Source organism: Berghia stephanieae, chromosome 1, assembly GCF_034508935.2.
Source record: "Berghia stephanieae isolate SIO BIC M18660-M18661 chromosome 1, UCSD_Bste_1.3, whole genome shotgun sequence".
NCBI lineage: Eukaryota > Metazoa > Mollusca > Gastropoda > Nudibranchia > Aeolidiidae > Berghia > Berghia stephanieae.
Genome location: NC_088360.1, coordinates 99,477,024 through 99,483,301, shown reverse-complemented (window position 1 = coordinate 99,483,301; position 6,278 = coordinate 99,477,024).

Sequence of the window (6,278 nt, the reverse complement as noted above, 5' to 3'; positions counted from 1 at the left end):
TGTCCTGTGCGTTTTGTTATGCTTTTCTATGCGCTGTGTTGAGATTCTTCTCAAGTTGCTCGTTGAACTCTATATTCTTTTCCCGGTAAGCTGTCTTGCTGATATTGATCCTGGGCTGGCCCTTTCTCTTTGAGTGATGAAGTTTCTTTGGTGTCAGTTTCACCCTTGTGGCAACCAAAGAGTGATCTGTGTCGCAATCAGCGCTTTGATAGGACCTGGTGTTGCAAACATTGTTAAGAGAATCGCGCTTAGTGATGATCATGTCCAGCTGATGCCAGTGTTTTGACCTTGGATGTCTCCATGACACCTTGTGACATGCCTTGTTCTGGAAGTAGGTGTTCGTCACACATAGTTTGCGATAGCAGCAGAGTTCAAGAAGCCTCTGACCATTCTCATTCATCTTTCCTATACCGTGGTGCCCCAAAACGGTTGGCCATGATTCTCTGTCGGCACCAACTCGCGCATTGAAGTCGCCAAGAAGGTAGATGTGCTCCACTTCTGGGATATTGTTGACAATGGCGTCTAATGACTCATAGAATTGGTCCTTTACTTCAACCGAAGCTTGCAGTGTTGGGGCGTAGACGTAAACAAGGTTCACCGAGCCCTGCATGGATGACAGGCGCAGCTTTAAAATTCTCTCTGTGCCGTCGGTTGGCGGTTCGATCATAGGAAGCAATGTATGGCGTACTGCAAATCCAACACCGTGCTCCCTCACGTCTTCTGTTCGTTTTCCTTGCCAGAAGAATGTAAAGTGTTTCTCCTTCAGGGATCCCCTCTCTGGGAGTCGCGTTTCCTGCAAGGCTGCTATGTCGATGTTCAGTCTGTTAAGTTCATGATCAATTACTGCTGTTTTTCGAGCATCGTCCATGGCCTGAAGGTCATCTGTCAGTCCTGAGCGCATAGTTCTTACATTCCAGCTTGCTAGTCGAAGAGCTGGGGACTTCGTTTTCTTTTTTATTTGCTTGCCTGGTACACAGTTTAACGATCCACTTGTCAAGCTTGCAAGATCTAAGCTCCAGGCACCCTCTGAAGCAGGCAGATCGTGGCGGGTCAACACCTTTCTGGCTGGGGGCTGCCCAGCTTGGGGCGGGCGGTAGCTGACCAGTAGGATTACGATGATCCCCCCCCCCCCACCGTCGAAGACAACCCGTAGCGTCCAACTCTACGCCAATCGAGCAAGGACTTATCACTCGTAGACTGCTGTCTTCCGTGTTGTTACTCTTCACCGGTGAAGGTGAGACTGGAGTGTCCTCTCCAGGGCGCGGCCTGGGCAAAGTATGTGGAGATCCTGGGCTGCTCAGTAACCAGAACCTCCCTCTCTTCCTCCCTGGTGTGGTCCAAAGGATCGCACAGCGATACGTTTGGCATCAGTTTGAATGCAGGTATCTGTTAGGTTTACTCCTTAGCCTTTCCTCCTCCCGAAGGTATCCACAAGGCAGTGGAGCCATACATCGATGGCTAGAGAGGGTATGAGTTATAGGGGTAGGTTAAGAAAAGTAAGGACATACAGAAGACACCACACTACAGAATGAATGTGAGGTGGGTGGGTGAGGAGCAGAGCGTGTACCACTCACCGGTGGGTTCTGACTCCTGCACCTTAAGAGGAAGGGGTCCCACCTACTCCCTAACCCGGTTATACCGCCGCTATTTTACAATAGTATAAACATTATCAGGCAAAATGAAAAATGTGTGTAATGTCAGATCACGCATTTCTTTTGGTTCGACAACATGTGGCAAAATTAATAATAAAAGAACACAATGTGATAAAGGTTGTGCTGCAAAAAATGACAAAACAATAGAAGAACACGGTGTAATAAAGGTTATTGACTGTGCATTACATTATGTACAAGGATCTACCTGGACAAAAATTCTGAGTTGGAATGTGAGCAGTTGGCAGACAGAATAAAATGCACGTCACACGATTATACAAGGTGTCCAGAGAGTCTTTCCCTGTTCATGAAATATATATAATGAGCTTTTATATAGCGCAATATTCACTAAACGTACTCAAAGCGCTTTACGAGAGGTCCCTGGTCAACATCAACATTTAATATGTAGGACAGAATATAACGCCTGTTAGGCGATAATATTACAATTTTTCGGACAAGACAACGCTGTTAACGACCAGGTACTCATTTTACACCTAAGTACGGTGAGAGAATGTGAGTAAAGAGCCTTTCTAAGGACTCAACTATGCGCCGAGCGCGAGGCTCGAACCCAGGAACTTCCGATCCGAAAGCGAGTCTCATACCACTAGAGCACATAGCCGTATAAATATTTATCAGAAAAACGTTACATCCAATATGATATATACCTGGACTTATACATACATTGCAAAGTAAAAAATGCTGTAAATTTTGTTTACGCCAATCAACGCTCAGTACATCTTTTACTCAATGCGCCTAACTCTTTCCATACCAATCCTTTTCAGTATTTTCCCAAAATGACAGGCTTAGCCTGCAGAAAAATTGATTTTCTAATCTCAAACAAGCTCTCTACAAAACAACTCTTAGAACAACTAAAAATAAAAAAAAAAATTAAAAAAAAAATTTAAAAAAAGTAACAACAACAAACACGTATTTAAAATGTTGGCCAGAGAAGTTGTCCTTCAAATATCGATTGATTAACCCTCTCCTTACCAGCCATTTTCAGAATTTTCCCCAAAACTTCACACCCACCCAACACAAAAACAGACATTTCTTAGTCAAACAGAAAAGCAACAAGCACATTCTATACGCAGCATTGTTCGACAATATGAATTCTATAACAGAATGTCAAGTTTTTATAGCTATAGCAAAAAGAATTGAAATCTGGATGAGAAAAGTGACGGTTGCATCATAACAAATGTGACGATTTTCCAATAGGTGGTAAGGAGAGGGTTAAAATAACCACCATCTTGTCAAAAACTCTCGTATATGACAAAGCTCACTGAGATCTTTGAACTGCAAAGATGTCTTCGAGCCTCTTCTGATCCAAAAAAACTCTAAAGATCCCTAAAACTAGACTTAAAGCCGTGGAGAAAAGCTCTGCTTGGTCCGGCCCTAGAATTTGGAATAAATTGCCTTTAGAAATAAGAGAATCAACAGCTCTTGAAACATTCAAAAGGATACTTAAAACTCATCGTTTTCGGTCATGTTTCGACGAACAATGAATGAAAAATGATTTTTGTATGTGTCTGTGTGTGCCTGTGTGTGTGTGTATGTGTGTGTGTGTGTGTGTGCGTGCGTGTGCATGTATGTGTGTTTAAGTGTTTGTGAGTGCATTCGTGCTGTGCAGGGATGTAATAAAATTTTTGATATATTCACCTGTCATTGCAACTTGCCTGGAGTCTGCATAATATAGCGTGATAGGCTGTGCTTAACAAATGTGCATTATTATTATTATTATTATTATTATTATTATTATTATTATTATTATTATTATTATTATTATTTATTATTATTATTTATTATTATTATTATTATTATTGCTATTAAAGGCGAGTATTCTTCCAATATTTTAAATGCGTATATTTTTTTGTCAGAGTATTATGGCAATCAATTGGCATGATCTGTATTACATGTCCATGTGCTCGAGGTCGTGTCACATTGGAAAGTGTGCTCAAAATGACCCACATAGTGAAAAGTGTTCACAGTCTGAGAAATTTACGTCACAATTGGTCATTTTGCTCAGCTTGATTCATGGGTATGTCAACAACTTTCATAAACAAAGCAGCGTGTTTATATTTATTGAGAAATGTTCAATCGCTGTACAGCAACAAATCATGTGATCGATGACAGGTTGGACGAAAACATGAATAGAGATCGCTCCCATTCAGTACAGACCGCACCACTCCATAGCTCTCTTTACAAACTTTTGTAGTTTGTCTTTCAAGATTTATGTGGCCTGAACCAAGTAAAAGTAAATGTTTCCAATGCCCCAATCCACCTCTATATTTCTTTCGGGTTTTTTTTAGAGACTGCAATAGTTGATTGACTTTGTCCTGGGATTCTGTCAGCTGGCCGTCGTGATACAGTTTCTCCGACATTTCCCTTAAAGGAAGTCGTGTAGAATTGATGGTTCGCCAGTTACTAAGCTTTGACCAATCAGAATATTTCCTGCCATCGACCACGTTTGGTCGTAGCCATCGTTAACATATATAGCCTGACACTCGAACCCTCTTGGACTGGCAGTTTGACGTAATTTTTTAGGTTTGTGTAGCGTCTTGTGAGTTGTCGTTAGTAGAGCTCAAGGAAACAAGTTATTTCATTGGTTGAACTTTTGAATACAACTCACGATTTGTTTTCTTTTGTGGCAAAAGACTGGCATTTTGACGTCATTTTTTGATCAGTGCCAGGCTATAACTTTACGATGGCTTCGGTTTAATCCCCTTGACTATTTATTTCCTGCATGAAAAGGCCTGAGATGCCCTTTGTACATGTCAAATACACAAATAGGTCAGGCCCAATTAGTGAGTATTTTTCACAATATTTTGACACACAGATAAAGGAATTGCATCTCAAAACCTGACGACACGATGCATTTTTTTCAATTATCTGTGTTAAAATTGTAAGTGATGCTCAGGATCTGTGGGCTGTTTACTCCAGGTGATAGGCAATGGGGTTTTGATCCCAAGTCAGCGGTTGATTTCAGGAACAGAATATAAATAATATGCGCTTGGCTAAGAAGCTCACAAAATTGCCATCCCGAAGTATAACGGACACAAAACTGTGTGTGACGTTGAACGTTTATGAATAGTCTGGTTAATATAGTTTCATACGTTTCCTAGACACCTCAAAACGACACCGTATTGTAGAGGTTGGTCACGGGTCTTATTGATACTTTGCGCTCATCCAAAAACCTCACAGCATTCGTCAGCCGGAAAAAACGTACCGACACACAAAACTATGTGTAACCTGGATATAATACAGTTCAGCGAGAAGTACTCATTAAAATGGCTAGCTAAAAACAACCCCAAAGACCTGAGTAACATAAACTTCGTTCGATCTATAGGCGGTGTAGCAAGGAAACTCGTTCGATCTAAGTCGACAGCAATATCTCAATTCGCTATCTGAAGATTAGAAAAGACTGCCTCTTTGTTATTGTCATCCAAAACTGTGTCTTGCACCAGCCCAAGTTGATCGCGAAGGAAGTCCCCGGAAAGTTTATGAGGAATTTGCAATAATTTGTGTTGTCAGTGGATTTTTATAGATAGTATGCACTTGGCTAAGAAGCTCATAACATTGCCATCCGGAAGTAAAACGGACCAACACATAACACTATGTGTAATCATGGACTTTTATAGTCTGGTTAATATAGTTTAGTGAGAATCACTCACAAACGCGGATGGCAAAATACAATAACAAAGGCTTGAGTGTCGTCATCTTCATTCTATCTATAGATAGTATTCGCTTGGATAATAAGCTCACAAGATAATCATCCGGAAGTATAACGGACCAACACACAAAACTATGTGTAACCATGAACTTTTATAGTCTGGTTAATAAAGTTTAATGAAAATTACTCAAAAACATGGATGGCAAAATAATAAGAACAAAGACCCGAGTGACATCAACTTCGTTCTGGTTAATACAGTTACATGAGAATCATTCATAAACGTGGATGGAGTAAAGCAATACCAAAGACCTCAGTGACGTCAACTTTATTCTATCTATATTGTGTCTTCCTCATTTGACTCTACGTAATCCTTTCCAATCCTTGAGGAGGAAAGGACCTCCATTTGTCTGCCACCCCGATTTCTTATTTCCCTGCTTCATGTGAGTTTTACAGATGCTACTCAATCGGATAACACCTTTATTTCTGTTTTGGACATCTTACCCTTTGGGATTCTTGTGAGTTAACATATTATAGCCTGACACAAGAACCCTCTAGGACTGGCAGTTTGACGTCATTTTTTAGGTGTGTGTAGCGTCTAGTGAGTTGTCGTTAGTAGAGCTCAAAGAAACAAATTATTTCATTGGTTGAACTATTGAATACAACTCACAATTTGTTTTCATTTGTGGCAAAAGACTAGCATTTTGATGTCATTTTTTGGTCAGTGTCAGGCTATAACTTTACGATGTCTACGGTCAGGCTATATTTTAAGAATGGCTACGGTTAGAGTCTAAAGAATGGCGGGTTGTGTTGCTGCTCTCTTTTCTCTGAGTGTGACAAACATATTTCCACTTCCAGCTTCTTAGTTGGATGGGGCTTGGTTTAGTTGGTATCTATTTTCCTTTTTTTTTTTTGGTTTGTTTTTATTTTTGTTGTTGTTTTGTTTGCTTTTATTGTTTTTGGAT